Genomic DNA, 18,841 nt, shown 5'->3' with positions numbered 1-18,841 from the left:
GCTGTAACCAAGCAACATGACTAGTATTTTGCAAAGCACCTAACTAGCTTCCTAGACCAGGGCTAAATTCACAGAAAAATGTGCTGTTACAGTAAGTGCCTTGCAAAGATATTGCTGCCTAGCAAAAGCCCTCCATAGCACCATGGGATAAGGGTACCATGCACACCTGCGGAGGTATTTATGTCTGTGCATGTGTGTGTGTTTGTGTGTGCATGTATGTGTGTGTAGAATCAGGGCTTGTGAATGGGGATTGTAAAACAAGCAAGAAAAGTAAACAGCTAGTCAGTAAGAAATATGGGGGAAAAGGCATTTTTTTTAAAAAAAAAAACAGTAATTTAATCCTGGGTTACAAGATGTATTTGCATTAAACTAGGATCCAGAGTAATGAGTAACACTGGAGATCAGGCTTCATTCTTGTGCTATCTGCCTGTCCTTGTCACATTCCAGTTGTTTTATTCAAGGCAAAAAATATTCAATACGAAGGCTTGAGTGTATTTCCTCTTTCCAAGATAGCCTTCATACTGTATAAAGAATGGAAATGGTTTTGTGGGATGTGGAGAATGCAGCTGAAATCACCTAATGCAGCTGAATCACCCTCCAACTATATTTTAGCAAACAAGCATGGCTTTTGAGACATGATTTTAATTTGTAGAAATCAGTTCCTGTGACCAGTTTTGACTGGAGAGAGGCACTTGCTCCATCTGTGACCTAGCCTCTCTGTGTCTGGCTAGAAGAACTGCCAATGGTACCCTTCTCCTTTGTCAAAGGGCAGTTTGGAGGAAGCAAAAGCATCCCTATTCCTTTTCAAGGTAACTTCATCAGTTTTCCCTAAAACTCAATGAAAACTGGCACTTCTGGACACATCGCACCAGTTAGGGCTTGACAGAATGCCCATGGTTAGCCAAGGGGCACTTGTGTAGAAAGGGCAAAATGGTCTTGGCTAAATATGTCCAAAATAGAGGCAGGGAGTAGCTAACACTTAGGCAGCATGGACAGAGAGGGTCTAGTGGTTAGAAGTGCAGCTTCAGTAGGATTTTAGTTTTCCAGCCTTTTAAAATATGGTACCGAGGCTTTGAAAGTCCTTCAAAAATTGTGTAACTTTCTCCAACAAAGGGGAGGCTTTAGATAAGACTTTACAGTTCTGGTTGTTTTGAACCGCAGTATTTTGATCTGATTCTAAACTAAAATTTATTGATTTTTATGATGATGGGGGACAAAGTCATCTTGTATGGTCCTTTATAGAAGCTCTGCCAAGTATAGAGAAAATCTAGAAAAATATAATGGGTTTATTCAGATATGCATGGAATGTCAATTTCTCTACAAGCTGGGTAGTTTCTTTTAATGAAAGGGATGATAAATAAAGAAATATTCAGGCCGTTGTGTCTTATCTTCTCTTTGCTTTATTACCCCATGGTCTTTTTCCCCTGATTGGCATACGTGCATGAGAAAAATCAGGCGCTTTCATTTTAAGGAGGAAATTCTTGAAATCAGAACTCTCCTCTTGCACCAAAAATCAGCGTAGCACAGGAAAGACAACTGCTTCCCTGAACTGGTACCTGAGGGTGTTATCACACTCTGAAACAGCTTGTCTGCACCAGAACATTATTTCTTTTGGAAAAATGGATACTTTAATTTTCACTGGGGTTTCAGTCAAGCTTCTTTTTTCCTGTAACTGTTAATCTCCCCCCGCCTCCAAATTGCTATTGTAGAGGTAGCTTTTTCTTTAAATTAAAAAGACAGTTTCATAGTGTCCTTCTATTGTGCAATAGCAATGGAATATGGCCTATAGTCCTTTGTCATTCAAAAATACATGCTTTCAGTTGAAAAGGTGCATTTTTCTTTTCCTTGGTCTTTCTTCCCAGATACTTTGAAGTCTGAGAAATGATGCAGCAGATGCTGAGCTGAAAACTAGAAGATATATAATGATTTAAGTGTCAGCTGCCTATTATTTACTGTTCTTTTAGTTCACTATGATAGAAGACTGCAGCTGTGCAAATTAGAAAAGAAATTTTAAAAAGCTCATATATTTCATTACATCTTTCTACTGCTAGGGTTGTTTATTTTCAAAACAATATATTCTTCGCTGATTAAAATCAATATATATTTTATTATGATTTTTACACAGTAATTTTCCTGTTGCCAGTGGCAACTGCGAAAGGAGTAAATACAAACAGCTAGAGTATTCCATGCTTGTTTGCTGGTTGTTACAGTGACATGGGTGAAGCACTTAGGGGATTAACCCATTGTCATCATTTTGCACTGGTAAATTAGGGGATTATTGTCTTTGTTCATGACAGCCTCAGCAGACCCCAAGAAGGCACTGAGGCAGAGGGGCTATTTTCTAGCTCGTCTCCATATGGGAATTTTGGAAGGAGGTGGGTTTTTATAGTTGACTTCATCACATCTTTATGCCAAGGATCATAGATGCTATTAGGCATTGGCCATTAGCAATTGCTTAGGAATGTTTTAAAAATCAAAACCCTGGAAAACTCTTTTTTTTTTTCTCTTTTGTCTTAAGACCTCTTATAATTCAAAACTAATTCCTGACCAAGATCACTCAGAGGGTTAGGAAACATAGCCTATAAGGAAGGATTGACTGAACTGTGTCAAGAGAGAGAAGATTGTAAAGAAAACATGCTCAGATAGTAAAAAGCAGCTTCTAAAGTGGTGGAAATCTAGCTATTCTCTGAGGTATGTGCTTAAGATAAGAGATAGTAGGTTTAAACAAGAAAAGTTAAGTTAGATATTGAGATAAACTTTCTAATGGCAGAGAGAGAAAACATTAAAAACATGTTATGGATCAATTTACCAAGAGTGACACTGGCTTAGGCAGGGCAAGGAAAGGTGCAGGACAGGGGTCTTTTTCCCCTTGTCCTTGTCTTTGGTCTTTGTCCTTGTCCTTGTCTTGTCCTTGTCCTTGTCCTTGGTCTGCTCAGAACAGTGAAACCTGAGAAGAGATGATTTTGTGCTGTGCCTGCCAAAATATGTGCCATCTGAGCTGCCTTCAGATAGCAGTTACCTGCTACCTGCAGTAGCAGTCTGTATGACACTTATATCACCTTAGGGACACCGTTAATACATGGGTTTTCTTGAAACTTTCAGGTAGCTGTGGAGAGCAATAAGGTCTCCCCTGAGCCTCCTCTTCTCCAGACTAAACAACCACAGTTCCCTCAGCCACTCCTCACAGGACTTGTGTCCCAGACCCTTCACCAGCTTTGTAGTCTTTCTCTGGACATGTTCCTGGGCCTCAATGTCCTTCTTGTAGTGAGGGGCCCAAAACTGAACACAGTACTCGAGGTGTGGCCTCACCAGAGCAGAGTACAGGGGGACGATCACCTCCCTGGTCCTGCTGGCTACACTATTCCTGATACAAGCCAGGATGCCTTTGGCCTTCTTGGCCACCTGGGCACACTGCTGGCTCATGTTCAGGCGAGCATCTATCAGCACCCCCAGATCCTTTTCCTCTGCACAGCCTTCCAGCCCCTCTTCCCCAAGCCTGTAGTACTTCATGGGGTTGTTGTGGCCAAAGTGCAGGGCCTGGCACTTAGCCATGTTGAACCTCAATTGCAAATACTTGAAAGTTGTCATAATGTTTCTGTGGGCTACAAAGAAATCTTCGGTTTTAATCTGTTACTTTGCAGATAAAACTCACCCTCCATATATAAATAGCAAAATGTTTTAAGAAAGGCGAACCGTTTCATAATATTTTGGTGCTCTCTTGTGACACTCTCACATCTTCTAAGAGCAGACTCATTTTTCCTTCCTTTTTGTACCCATCACCCAATACTGTGACGTTTTATCTGTTGGATGGATAAGAGATTATGCTGCTGTGGCAGTTAATCACTTGTAGTCAGGGATACAAATATCACAGCTGAGCTGGATGAGTTAAATTTAATGGGTGTGTAACTGACAGGAATATACAGGATAAGCATTTTTTATTACGTACTTCTCAGTGCCACTCAGTTCACAGCATGCTCCACAAACATTGGCAAGGAAATATGTCATGTGTCAGGGAATGAGTAATAGAGATTTGTGTGAATTATGGATGCCAGAGAATGTCTAATTATAGCTCATGAAAGGCCAAACAATAGGGGTTAAAAACACCAGAAACATTCCCCCAAACAGAAGATGGATTAACAAGTCTTGGAGAGAACTGCCAATATTAATAGTCACTAAAATTCCTGTGTGGCCAAGAACCCATGGATAAAGGACTAGCCTAGATCTGTGGAAAAGAGGGTCTGGTTGTGACAGAGTACAGGATGAAATGAACTTCACTTGCTGAAAAGGGTTTCCAGAATCTTAAATATAAAGCAATGTGTTAAACTAGGCTGGAAGCAGGGAAGGAGCAGCTTTTTCCTAACTAAAAAAATAATAAAAATCTGACTTGTACTTCCAACATACAAAATAAGGCAGCAGATGGAGTTGCTAGGAGACAGAAGGCAAAGAATGAGAGTATGAATGTGCTCTAATGTCTACACAATAGCAAAGAGTACATGAAACAAGCCAGAGCTACAGATCTTGCTGTCAGCTATTACTACTACAGGTGATGAAATTTAGTCTTTGTGCTAACCAGGTAAATGGTAAACCTGAACAATTTTAATAAGATGATCGATGAGGGTGATACTATGTGATATTTAATGACAGTCTGTAGGAGACCTTTGCAGCCACAGAACTACAGTACAATTCAGGTGGGAAGGACCTCAGGATGTCTCTAGTCCAACCTCCTGCTTAAAGCTTGGCCAGCTTTTTTTAGTCCAAATGAAATTGGCTACACCTTCTGTCACATAGGTTGAAAAACATCTCATAAAGCTACAGAAAGTACCGGTTTGAGAACAAATACTGAATTCAGGAGATGTCTACTAGTTTTCTGTGGAATTAAGTGTTATCATCTGATAATAGCTGCTAAAGATCTAAAAAAAAAAAAAAATCCTTGAAAGATCTGTTTGTATTCTTATGAGATACAGTATTGCAAACATCAGAGCTGACATGAAAAATACCAAGATAAATTTAGCAGAACAGAAAAAAATAACAAAGCTATTTGGGATCCTGGAAAATACAGGTAATAAAGCATTTGAACTAAACCACAAAAAGCACAGAAAATAGAAACAGGCATTGGGGTGAAAGTGGACAATGAATTAGGGAGGAGTCACCAAACACAAAGACTGTGCAGTGCAGGAATCTGTACACAGTGTGAAGCCCTGGAGCAATGCTGGTGGTTAAGCAAACCTGATCTACAGCATTCAGCCATTCAGCACAAGCCAGCTCAGTGATTAAACGAACAAACCAAAACAAAAACAGTAAGGAAGAAACGTGTAAAGATGTTCAGTACATGACCAGCTGATACTAGTTCTCCAGGACTGGCTTGTGCACAACCTGTCTCCAGTGGGGATAGGATGACTGTGTCTGTGCTGGTGCCACCATCTGCTGCAGGGATGTATTTCCCATCCTTTAATGAGTGAATTGTGTCCTACAGCTTGCCACACTCCCTGTTGAGAAGCCCAGCCCTATCTGTAGCATGTAGCATTTGGATATTGCTAGTACAGCAGCAATCCCTTGCAGTCACTTACTCACAGGCATCTCTAATGCTGGTGTATTTGTGTGTGATGCCAAGGGTGTGTTTGCCTCAGGAGCTGTGTATTATGGCAGCTCACCCCCTGGTAGGATGGTGTTCAAAGGCTGGGCTGGGTGGAGGTAGTGAGAGTTGTCTTGACTCACTCTCAACGCTTATTGGAGCAGGCCCTGAGAGGTTTTTATCAGGGAATCAGTTGCATGTTTTAGCTGCGTGGAAACCAAGCTGTCCTAACCCATGAATGATCAGCAGGTGCATGTGGGCAATAGAGGCAGCCCCAACTGGCAGCTCAGATGTACCCAGAACTTGTGCTTCCAGGTGCTTTAACTCAATCCTAGCATCTGGCAAGCCTTCAAGGTGAAAATGGGCACATTTATTCTAGGAAACCGAGAGGTCACAGTCTTCATTGCAATACTGGAAACCCTCTTTCTGCTAATTTTCATGTCTCCTGGTCCAAAGGAGCATACATATTTACAATGTTTTTCCACGTGCCTATGGAATATAAATATGTAAACACCAGACTTGTAGAGAAATCATTTAATAAGATTCAGCCCCATAACATCTATTTAATATCAGTATAAAAATAAATACCTATTAATATTCCGTCTCTTATTATCCAGTGGCATTATGTCTATTGCTCTAAGAGGCAGAATTTCCAGGATGGGATTAAATTAGATAAGGAAAAAAGAAATCAAAGTGAGTGGTGAGAACATTTTGCAGTGTCAGCATGCGTTGTGGCTGGGACAAGTTTGCCAACTGCTTACCAAAAGGTTTGTCAGGGCACTGCACTTTCACCGTGCCTCAGTTGGAGGAAAGCTAGGAGGGAGCAGAGAGCAGAGGATGAAGCAAAGCCATCCTTCAAGATGGTTCAAGTGTTCTTTCATGCCCTTGCCACCATGTTTTGTCTTCCTCTGCGTATACAACTGAAGTGTTAAAGGTTTTATATTATCTTCCTAAGGGTACTTCATTGAGCTAGTGTTGTAAGAAAGACTGTACTACGTTAGGAAATGTAGCTTAAATGCTGAGCAACATCAGGCCAAACACATTACCTGATTTGGCGCAGCAAGTGGTCTATGACTCTTTTTGTGCCTTGCTTCTTTCTGCAAAGTCAGCTTTATTATTCTTTTTCTCTGCCGAATCAGAAGTCTTAACAATACTGCTATGAAATTTAAACAAACAGCACAACAAACAAACAAGTCAGTACAAGGCCTCTCATGGCACTGTGGCCTCATTCACATTACCATGTATTTCAACAGTCTCATTAATACCTCTGATTACAATTCTGAAATTCTCAGTAGCTCCATTGTGGAATATTTGACAATTTATTTAGGCTTCTTCATCATTTTGAACATTAGAAGTGAATTGCTCTTCAGGAATGTCATGAAATATATAGGCTTTAGTTGTCTGAATGGTCAGAGATCTCATCTTTGAACAAATTATTACAATTAATTTTTGTAAGATGAAACCTTGCAAATGACCTCTCTATTTTTTTCCAAAACTTTGCCCAAAATATAGCTCTCTGTTAGTAAAGCAATAACTTTTGGAATATTCATTTATCTTCATTTCAAATCTGGTAGTATATTAAGAACATCAAGATAATTGATACAACAGAAAAAAAAATAAAGATAGTGAGAAACTGTTTTCAAAGAAAGTCCTCTTCCCACCCACAAGAATTTAAAGAACAATGAAAAGTGAGTTAAGGTAGCAACACTCTCTGTAAACTTGCTCGCAGCCATTCACATTTTAATGCCACATGTAACTCAGTGAATATTTTTTTATTTGTTCATTCTTTGTCCTTAAACTCAATAATATAATGATTTTAAAAAGTAATACATTTAAAAAAAAATGCATTGTAGCCTGTATGCAGAGGAATGGCTCCCTGACTCACACCTATGTATGCATGTCAACTATTATATTTTAAATACACAAAAGAACAAAACACAATCCTTCAGATACCTTGAAGTGTTTGTTCATGTATGAGGTAGGAAAATAGAGAAAATTCTGCAGTGATACAGAATTGGGTGATACAATCTAGTAGAGGACTAGATCTGATAAAAGCTAAGGCGCCTGTTCATCCCAATCCCTTTTGGCCTTTTCAGAGTGCCTAAATTAGGAACTAAGTGCTGTCTGCAGCCTACATAGTCAGTAGTGGGAGATAAGTTAGTGTGCCCTGCAGTCCTGCACCCCGCCCTGATTGCCCAGATAGGGGAGAGCTGCTAGAGAACATGGTGGTTCCCTTCTGTCTTCTGCACCTGTACCTCATTCACCTGGAAATCAAGACAGACAATGGTGTCTCACTTGGGTGTCTTGCATGTCTTAGTGCTGGGTTGGGCATGCACCCAAGTCTGGGAACCCTAGTGGGTTCCCAGGGGCATCTCCAGAAAGTAATTCAGCTCTGACACACTCCCTGGAGCTGAGTCTCTTAACAGACTACAAAAAATCTCTAGGCACGTTAGTTAAATGGCCAGAGAGGTAAGGTGAATCCAGGTCTTAGGAACCCAGACACGAGGACAGCAACATCCTGAATTTTGGGTATATTGCTGGATTTAATATTATGTACATAGTCTTTCTAAATGGTGAAATGCTTCACTCAGAGGGTGGTGAGGCACTGGAACAGGTTGCCCAGGGAGGTTGTGGATGCCCCATCCCTGGAGGCATTCAAGGCCAGGCTGGATGCAGCTCTGGGCAGCCTGCTCTAGTGGTTGGCAACCCTGCCCAGAGCAGGGGGTTTGAAACTAGATGATCTTTAAGGTCCTTTTCAACCCAGGCCATTCTATGACTCTATGGGAGCCAGTGGCCTGTTCCAGTGCCCAACCACCGTCTAGGTGTTGGAACCTTTTCCTGATATCCAACCTGAACCTACCCTGCCTCAGCTTCATGCAACTGTCTTCACATCTGCCCTTAACACCGTACCTAGAGAACAGTTAAAGTTAAATTGCTACTCTTATGTAACCTTATTTTATTGCAGTTGGTCTCATTCTCAGAGAAAGTACTGGACTGGGATCTATGGGCAGGTGAGGCAGGGAAAGGGTGTCAGGGGACACTTGGGATATGAATGGAAGGTCAACCCATAAAGGAAGTTAAAACAAACAAGAAAGTGGCTGGTGAGTCTGGATAAAGGGCAGTCAAGCCTCAAGTGTTGGATATTGAGGGGCACACTGTCAGAATACTGCTTCCACCTCAGTCCATTTTTGGAAGAGAGAAAACTAATTGCTTTCAAAGGCTGCCTATCTGTTCATCTTTCGCTTCACATACATGTCTCAGGCATATCTGTGGTACTTGGACTACTGCGTAGTCTGCTATCATTCCACACCTTGGCTTCCCATGTCATGAAATCATTAGTTGGTTCAGACTTGTCAGGATGAGCTCTGCTCTGGGATGCAGTGGGAAGGCATCCCTGCAGAGCCAAGCTCAAAGGCAATGCTGCCACAAAGGCAGCAGGTGCTGCGTCAGGTGGCACCAGTGAATCAGGACATAGATTTTTCGTTCCTATGTCCGTATTAAAACCCACTTTCAAGATACCTCTGTCAGATCGACCATTTTTTGTGACTCCTGTTGGAACAGAAACTGCTTAAGGGCACTTACATTCCCCAAATAGATCTGTACTCTGCACTCCAAATTGTCGTCATGAGTTGTTATACGGGTGTGGCATTTTAATCAACACGGAGGTAACGGCTGAAGCAATTTCGTGTTGCAGTAAGAAAAGGTTTAAGATCTCTTATCTTTCATTAGAATCTAGCGTGTTATTTGTTAGTACAAATGCCATTGCAGAACAGGTTGGTGCAGGAAATGAAGAAGCTTCAGTGAAAGTAAATGTAGGATGAAATCAACATTCATTTTAGTTCACTCCCCTTAAAAGGAAAATATCCACATCAGTTTTGGCTCAACAACATGCAAATTTTTTTTTTTATGTTCTGGGATTTGAATTAACACCTAGCTGAAATAGTTGCTAATATGCTTTAGTGATTCATCGTGTAACAAAACTAAATTTATCTTCTGAGAGAATGAGAGAAACAGTCAAAATATAGCGTTTAATCTATTTTAATGAATTCCTAAAGAAGGGTCAGAGTCTAATATCCTCTTTTGACTTAGTTGTGGTAAGAATGCTAGAGGGAAGGAATTTAAAACTAATGAGTCTAAATATGTTTTTCTTAATTTACAAGTGCCATTGAAATAATCCTTATTTGTTTCAAAGTAATTTTGAAGGGAATGGAAGCAGGTTTGTAACCTGGCCAATTGGATAATCTCAAAAGGTGTAATGATATAAAATTACCACTCCTTCCTTGGAGGAAAAAAAAAAAGCAATTATTACAATTTACCAACCTGACTGTTGGGGATTTCATTTGACTTCTTACTGGAGCTTCAGTCATGGTGAGCCTTTCCAGCAAATTCAAATAATTTAAAAGGGTGTACTTTTGCCACTGAATTTGCTGGTTAACTTTGTCTACAGACTGTAAATCCATTTTAAAGGTTTTAAAAAGTGGTCTTCAGTTTTACAAGAAATAGACTCAATATTCCCTTCTGAGTAAAGAAAATAGGAACTAATACTATTTATACACATATATATATGTTTAGGACTAATTTGCACCTTTTAAAATTAAATCATTTTGGCTTCTTGTTTTTATCTAAGTGATATAGTAGTCTAAGTGATATAGTGTATTTGCTCCTTCCATTCTGCTTGATTAGCCCTCAGTACCTAACAACAGTTTGTCTAAAAAGTTGGCCAATCTGGGGGAGTTTACTCTGCATTTTAAATTTCCAACAAAAGCTCATGACTTGGGAAGCCTCTCTTAGCTTGCTGTAATACACACATCTCCCAAAGTAATGGAAAATAGTGAACCAAAATACAAAGTAGCACAAAAAAATCTTGAATCGTGAAAATCTTGAGCACACCTGCAAACACTGTTAAGTAAAAGAATCCATGTATTTTAAATACACAAAATTTTCTGAGGACCCAGTTTCCCTTGTCTCCTCAGAAGAGCAAGCACATCCATTCACTCCACCTGCTTCCATCTCTACTTAAATTAACATCAACCCTTATCCACCCACAGGATATAAGCTGTTTTTTTTCACCTCTTGAAGTCTCCTGGTCCCTCCACAGACGTTATTAATGTTAGGAATCTTACTGATTTCATGCCATTCCTAGCACTGAATGTTAACAGCTTTTCTCTCATCCACATGTGAAACACAAGGGCTACCCCTGTACTCATAAATCCTGTAGTCCCAGGGTCTTCTGGCCAGCTGGCATGGACCGATGTGGTTTGTACTATTGAAGTCTCATAAGCAAGCTTGCTACATTCAAGCTGCCTATTGGGAAATGGTCCCTGGCCTTTTCTTACTCTATATCTTTGCTGAGGGTTTGTTTGGGAACTTGTTTGCTGGTCAGGGCCAGAAACATACCAGAGTCTTTTTTAGCAGTTTATCAGTAGAGATAGCAAAGTAGCAGTGTCACAGTCTGTGTGCCAATCTACCAATATAGGCATAACCAGGTGGATTTGTTTTTAAGGACGTCCTTGGATCTCCTTCTGGATCCACAGTCTCCTCTGGACATGGTGGGGGTACCTCCAAGTGGTCATCTCTCCCTACCCAGCTTAGCTAGTGGTAGTACAAGTGAGGAGGGCACCCCTTGCAAAACTCTTCTGGAGTAACCCTGTCCTGTCTTTGGGAAACAGAGAGAATTCTTGGTTTTGCTGTAGAGGAACAGTGGTGCTCCTTTTTCACAGACAGCAGTTTCATTTTCTGCCCTCTCTGGTAAAGCAAAAGTTTCTCAAGGGTCAGAATATTATGGAGGAGCTGTAGGAGAGTGAGTCTGAAAATTTTTATTCAACAGGGACAATTGTATTTCTGATAAGTTCATGATTGGAAGATTTGTTTCATCTAACACTTTTTAGAACCTGGAAAAACAGGTACTATTTCCTTAATTACAGAAATAACAGGTTAGCAGTCCAATATTTCCAATCCAGTACAAAGAGGTCCTTAGGAGAGCTGAGGTAGCAGTTTCTCAGCCCCATGCAAATTTGACTCTCCTTTGTGATTTTTTTTTCCTGTAAACTTAGAGCCACAAGCACCAAATCATGAAGCTGAAGTGTAGAAATATCACTTTATTGTATTAAGGAATAACTTGCATAATACCAAGCTTCCAAGATTTTTCTTTCTAATTTTATCATGGCCTTTATTTTTAATTCCTTTCTTTTTTTTTTTTTTTTTTTTGTCACACAGTAAGAAGGGCAGAGTCACATTCTTGCATCTTGTGATTAGGTATGTAAGTCAGCCGAGTCCTAGTGTGAAAAAAGAAAACAAAGCATTTCTAGTTCACTCCAAACACTTCTTTTAACTGTAGCTCCTTTAATTCATTATGGGCCTACCAGATTTGAGGCAACAGAATAAACAGACTTTCAGAGATGCTGTTAGCTCCAAGTATGGTCCTTTTTCACTGAGGCAATTTTTAGTTTTATTTGCTACAGATTATTTTATTGTGTTGTTTTTAGGCTGAATTGAAATGTAACATTGTCATGTCAGGTCAAAAGGGAAAATGCCAGTCAGTGTTTCCCTGTGGTTGCACACACGTAACATCATCATCATGTCCTTTCAATGAACTCTGCCATTATTCCTGAGACAGAACTGCTATGTTAGCTTGCATCACTGCAGATATTATCAGTTATAAAAATATGCAGCTTTCTATAAGCCCTGTGTTCAACAGTCAAAGGAAAATACCTACAAACCTTGTCATGAAATATTATCAAGTCTAACTTTCCAGAACTGATTTTTTTTCTCCCTTCCTTCCTCCTTCCCTTCTTTTCTTTCGTCTGTCTGTCCGTCTGTACTCTCATATTGGATTTTTTTTTCAGGTGGGAAGAGAGAGTGGTATATAATATAGTTAGTAAGGCCCAGACCTTGGACCAAGTTTATACTAACCTCTGGCAGTGTTTGTATGTGTAACTTGATCAAACAAATCCCCCTTTTCTCTTTTGTTTCTAAAACAGAGATTAACAACTCTTGCCTTTTTTTTTCTTGTAAACTCTTCAGAGTCTCTTTATAAAAATCTATTATTATATCTGCTAGAATTCCTCCAAGTAGTATTTAGAGGCTTTTAGAGAATGAGAGGAGAGGATTAATTCATTATTTGATTTATTTTGAATCTCAGCCTTTTGAATGACAGAAATGCAATGCCCATTACCTTGGAGATGGACACATCTGCAAATCTGGTAGAGTTAAGTAACAGAGTACTGCTTGCACAAGCTGTAATTTAAAGGTCGAAAAATCTTGCATCATCCCTGAAATATAATACCACAGATGCTCTGTTTTCTAATGCTGCATTTTAAAAAGCTCTGGGACAACTTCTTAAATAAGTCCTTACACAGTCCTCTTTAGTCCTTTTGAAGAGAAAATATCTAATTCAGTTTATCTCCTTTATTTTGATAGGAAATTATTTTGAATAAAGGTAAATTAAAAACTAAGCAGGTATAGTTGAGTAAATAGCCCTGTATACGTATTATCTCAGGTTCTAGAAGCAATAGATCTGTATTAGCATGGCAATGGCCCAAACTATTCATACCTCTGAGGAAGAGCTACTTACCATAGGCATAGTGCTACACTGATAATGTTACATAGCTTTCAGCCTAAATTGAGCCAAAATATCTTTACACAGTAATGTATTTCAGATATACACATACCTAGATACACCCAGCCAGATAGAAACTAATTGTTTATCTCCAAAAGGGCATTTACACCGTGACATTGGTTATTCTCTGTGTTTATCCCAGGTTCCAGCTCCCAGTGCTGCAGACAAGTTAGTTCAGTCTGATCCGGAGCAGAGTAGTTCCTTTGGAGGGTGAGAGGGATAGAGCTGGGAACTTGTTTATGCTGGAGTCTGTGTTATATCAAATGAGCGTGGGGCCATCTATACCTCCTGCCATGGAAGCCAGGGGCCCTCACGCTTTGGTGGGGGTGAGAAAAGCAGATAAACCATGTCCACACAGCTTTACAAAAAAAGTTGTCCTTGATTTGGAAGGTTCCTGGCTCAGATGCTGGTTTCTCCATGGCTTGGCCATTTTTGTTTTCTTTCCTCAGCTTAACAATCCATGTAGGTACCAAATCAAGGTGTGTGGTTACAAACACAATGACTGCTGAGAAACTTGCAGAAGAAATGCAAATAACTTTAATTTGGGTGACAGAAGGCTAGGCCTCTGCCTTCTGAGATTTAGCTTAAAACTGGAAATCAGCTTCTCCTTTGCTACATTTTGCAGTGAAGTCATAATTATGTGTTTGGCGTTAGTCTGTTGCCATGGATCGTAGGAATCAGGGGAGGCCATGATGACGTTGAAAGGTCACTTCAATCTCTAATGGCTATGGTTCTGGGAATGACTAATGGCATTGTGCTGGTACAAATGTAGTGCAAGAATGGTATGATGAGCAGTGACTGACTTGCGTTTAAGCATAAATATCTCCAAGATTTAAAAGAAAGGATGATAAAAGCATATTAAAAAGGTTTATTTTTAAATTCTCCTTTATTTTTTTCTTTCTGTCCTTCTCCCCTTTTAAAATTGGTGTACGTTCATTCTGTTCTTTTCTGAGTGAGATTGTATGGTCATTGGATGAGGTCATTTCTCTTACACAAATTATAACTTAACAAAGTGGATGTATCAATAGATGTTATTTCTCACATAAATTTATGATCATATTTAAACTGTCATCCTTAGATAATGCTTTACAGGGGAAAGAGTTTGACTAATAACCATCATTATTTTTGTTTTCCTATAAATATTTTAGGACTGTCTTTAAGATGTGACCCTTCTTGTCTCATCATAGGAAATAAAGTATATTGTTTATTTTCCAAAGCACATGTTTGAAGTGTTTTATCTGAATCCACGGAGTTTGTGCTTGGTTTGGGACAGTTGGGTTTGATCTGGCAGAACAGCATGACTGAGTCATTCTGAATTAATATAGCCCTAATGGTTATGTCAGAAATGTTTTAGGGGATGGGAAGGAGACAGAGCACAGATTTCTACTACAGCAGAAAAATGGTAAAACAAAAGGAAGCAAGGAGTATGCCAATAGTGAAAGCTGTCTTGTAGAATTTCTGTGCAGCTCTGGTTAAAACCTTTTGTTTACTTAGTGAATTTGACAGGAAATTAAAAAAAAAAAAAGGCTTCCCAACATTACTTTCTCTTTTCTGTTTCTTTATATCATTTCCTTCCTTCCTTCCTTCCTTCCTTCCTTCCTTCCTTCCTTCCTTCCTTCCTTCCTTCCTTCCCTCCCTCCCCTCCCTCCCTCCCTCCCTCCTTCCCTCCTTCCCTCTTTCTTTCCATCTCTTTTTCTCTCTCTTTTCCTCCCTTCCTTCCCTCCATCCCTTCTCAAATTTTAAAAGTGAATCCATTCTATAGTCTGTCTTTTTATTAAATGGACTATTTTAACTGTAATTTTTTAGCTGTACCCATTTTCTAGTTGTGAAATGTTTATTAATTGATCAGTATTACCACATATGTGTTGTTTTATATTTCACTTTGTCATTTAGAGGAGTTCATTTCACATTTTGCATTCTTGAGAACTGTTTGTAGAAGGTTTCCTTTGTTTGCAAATAGACATCTAGACCAAGCTACTACTCACTGCAACTGTGAAATAGTGGTATCTCCATCTCTGTTTGAACAATACACGCAGCTTCATGACAGGTCTGAACTGCTCTTTGTTTTAATGCCCTCTGTCAGTTGTGACATTTAACATTCACAATTCCCACAGCCGGTATTCCGGATGAAAATTTCCTCTTGCCCCTCAAACACTGTTTCCCAGAAGTATAACTGGAAGATAAATTAAGTGTCCAGAGAAGAGCAAGGCTTAGATTAAAACCTGGATAACCCAGAATGCTCTTCCCACTGCCAATAAAGACTGTGCTTCCAGCAACTGACCCATCCCATAGAAAAGCACTTCATTTGGACAGTATTGCCTGCCAGTCCAAAAGCAACCCAAAAGCTCAAGTGTCTTCAGGTTTTAGCTTGTGCTGAAATAATCCAGTCCTGATATGAACCAGTGTCAGTATGCTTGCCAGCCTGTGCTGACTACAATACCTTTGGCCATAGTTTGGCACGTGACCCTTGGATACATCAACACAGCTGAAAGGAGAGAGAAAGGGGTGAATGTTTGAGCCCACAGGCTGGCTTATGCCTGCACTCCCTGTGGCTCATCCCTTCTCTAACAGACCTGTCTTGGAGACAGTTGTTGTGGTCCACAGCGGAGCCACAGAGAGAAGAAAAGTTGGGTAATATGAGTGGTGGAGGATCCTGAGCAGGAGCTCACAGACTACCCTTATTTATTTAGCAGTGTGTTACAGACCCTTTGGGACTAAATCAGTGACTGGTCTTGAGCTGGTAAGAAAATCAACAATGAATAAATGAAACCCAAATCCACATTGATGAAAAACCCTCCCAAAATGACGACAGAATGTCCTGGTCAGTATATTACTCTAAAGCTGTCCTTTGGCAACAAAGGAGATTTTGCATTGTGCTAGAAGCTTTAATGGGAATTTCTTCCTGAAGGCTAGGGAAAGGGTGATGTTGCCCGTATTTCCCCAGTTCTGCTAGCAGAGAGGACTCTTCACTCTTTTCCGCATCCCCTGTCATTAGCAAGTCATTTCCTGCCCTCTATGGGCTCTGCCTCCCGAGAAGTATCTTAGGTATGCCATGGTGTTTCCTCCTGTCCATTCTCACAGCTTTTTCTTCTTTGAAAAGCAGTGAAATCCTTTTGCTTCTAAAGAGACTGCAAGTTACCTGAGGCTGTTGCTCAAAAATTCAGTAAATAATCAAACATTAAGTTGCCTTTTGTGTTGCACTTCATAGTTAGGGGACTTGCCTAGGTGACAATGGAAAATCAGGATAAAAATCTCTAACTTCCCCTGCTTAATCCTTTGCATTAATCACACATCTCCACTCCTCTTTGTGTGTACATTGCCGTTCTCAGAGGCAGCTGCGCTGTGCCATCAGCAGGAGAGTAAACAAAGGAAAAGAAAATCCCTGCGTAAATCTCAAGTGCAGAGATATTTTTTTTCTCCAATATTAAGATATCTTCTGATGTTGCACAACTGCAGCATTGGAGCATGTCTTGTGCCTTGGCACATGCTGCAGATGATCAAAGCAGCAGCATTTGTTAGCTTAAAACAGTATAAAAAATAAAGGGTGGCAGAACATCCAGGGTTGAATACAGCACCACAAAATAATGATGAAACAGAGGATTCAAACTTTATAAAGTGCTTTTTCAGCAGTTCACCAATGCACAGAATAACATTGTCAGGTAGATCAGGTGACTAGTTCTGAAATAATTTATTCAACAGATATTCTCCCCATTTTCATTCTCCCAGAAATTACTTATATAGATTTTGTACATGTAGATTTTTTTTCAGTATCCACTTCTCAATTCCATAGATAACCGTCAACATAATGTTGTCTTCCACGACATTGAGAAACACACTTTTCCCCAACATTTTTCTTTGCTTGCTGAGCAAATTTAAACTGCATTATTAAATGAATAGTGATCAATCCTATGCAATCTGTTCATTAGGAACTATTTCTCAAAATACAACAGATTCTATTTGCAACATTCCTTTGTTTATACAAAAATAATATTGAAATGAATAATAACTTTTTCATAGTATTTCTATGAATGATAGCTTCATTCCATACCATCAAACAGTACAGAGAAGGCAAATATTCTCCATTCAGAACAAATCTTTGCAATACATAGTTTTAGGCACCTGGTTCTTTTCAGGAACATGAGGTCTAAAGTATTGCTTGTGAGTAATCGTCAGTATCAGTAATCTTTGCATGATTTATTAATGCCTTGCTAAAAAGCTCTGATGTAACTGTCCAGCGCTGTTTTATTTTTCCTATAGGGAGAAAAAAAATCCCAAGCACGGTCATCATCAGCTGGCTTGTGTCCAATAATTCCAAGCAGCACTATTTAAAATTAAGTTAAACATCCAAGAACTCGGCGTTAACTTCTCTCATATGTCAGAAGAGTAGGTAATAAAATAAAACCAATCAGTCAAACCTAGCACTCCTTTCCTCTGTAATAGTGGGAGGAGAGGGTGAGATCACCAATTGTGCAAAGCTTAAGTGACCAGCTGACTTCTTTGTCTGCCAGCCTGCATGCTCTCCACTAGCAAAGCAAGCTAGGAAACATTTCTCCCCGGTACTTTGTGAATAAGCAGCTTTCACATATAGCCCCATCTGCACTATGAGCCTATGTGATATGGCGAGAGTCGTCCTGAAGACAGTGTATGCCTCCACAAATTGTGTTCCTTCTTACATCACACCTGTGAAAAGAGACACCTTAGTTTATGAGTGATGCATAGCTTTAATTCTCATGGTTGTGAATAAGAGCAAGGCACCTGAGAACACAAAGTAATTCCTCTGTCTTACCTTCTGTTTTAGCTCCTGGGACTGGCTTTGTTCATAGCAGATATGAGAATTTCTCACCATCTTTAAGACTGTCACTTGACCGTTTTGGCTTGGAATGGTGTATGATGTGTTGTCTCAATTCTGAAGAATGGATGCAGGCAGTTAGGGGCTGAGCTACCTTGTATGGAAGAAATAGTCTCTGCTGTTGAAGTCAAATTTTCCTTCTGCTTAATGTATTAAAGGACCACATGACCTTCCTGCGTGGTAATGGGCTGCTTTCATTTGTGAGTTCTCTATTTGAGAACAAAAGCAGTCTATTTCAATTTATATATAGTACATATACATATATACAGTACATATATAGTACATATACATAGCATGCCTATGATTTGTGTTCAGTCTTCTGGAGATTTGTAGGAGATTTTGTACTGTAGGTTAACACAAAACTGTGAACTGAACTCATTCTTAAGATATAGCTCATGTGCTTCTGTATATTGCATGTAGGAAGACGACTGTTTTTCACGTGCCAAATAGACTTATATTTAAAACTCAGGTATAAGAGGATGTTATCTGTCAAAATCCAACTTGTTTTTTCGCTGTTGTTTCATAAAATGAAGGAGAAGTTGTGCCTCCTTGTAACTGTTGTGATTTTTCAGTATATTGAGGAAAAACAAGCGGGCAAGGGTTCAACAGTTCCCTTCATTCCTGCTGGAAAGGGAAGTATTTTTCAGCATGTCCAGTTAGAAACTGCAGCAGACAGGGATGAATGAGAGGAGGGGCTTAATACACTGTAGTTATTCTGAATTAAGATTAAAATGCTGCTTGATAGCTGCTGGCTTTTTTTAGTAGCAATTATTCTGAGTGCATGATAATACTTGTTAGTGAC

General features: G+C 39.6%; 1 protein-coding gene across 2 annotated transcripts in view; it reads left to right on the top strand.

The window, feature by feature from the left end:
• The first annotated feature begins 75 nt into the window (after nucleotides 1-75).
• SCEL (sciellin) overlaps nucleotides 76-18,841 on the top strand; it is a 96,804-nt gene continuing 78,038 nt past the window's right edge. For both annotated transcript variants that reach the window (XM_080576178.1, XM_080576175.1), the window contains exon 1: nucleotides 76-174. The gene's annotated coding sequence lies outside the window, so the exon portion shown is untranslated. The remainder of the gene's footprint in view (nucleotides 175-18,841) is intronic.

The sequence above is a fragment of the Anser brachyrhynchus genome (assembly GCF_964034855.1).
Source record: "Anser brachyrhynchus genome assembly, chromosome: 1".
NCBI lineage: Eukaryota > Metazoa > Chordata > Aves > Anseriformes > Anatidae > Anser > Anser brachyrhynchus.
The sequence above is the reverse complement of the archived record's forward strand: the minus strand, read 5'-3'. Positions and strand labels throughout refer to the sequence as shown.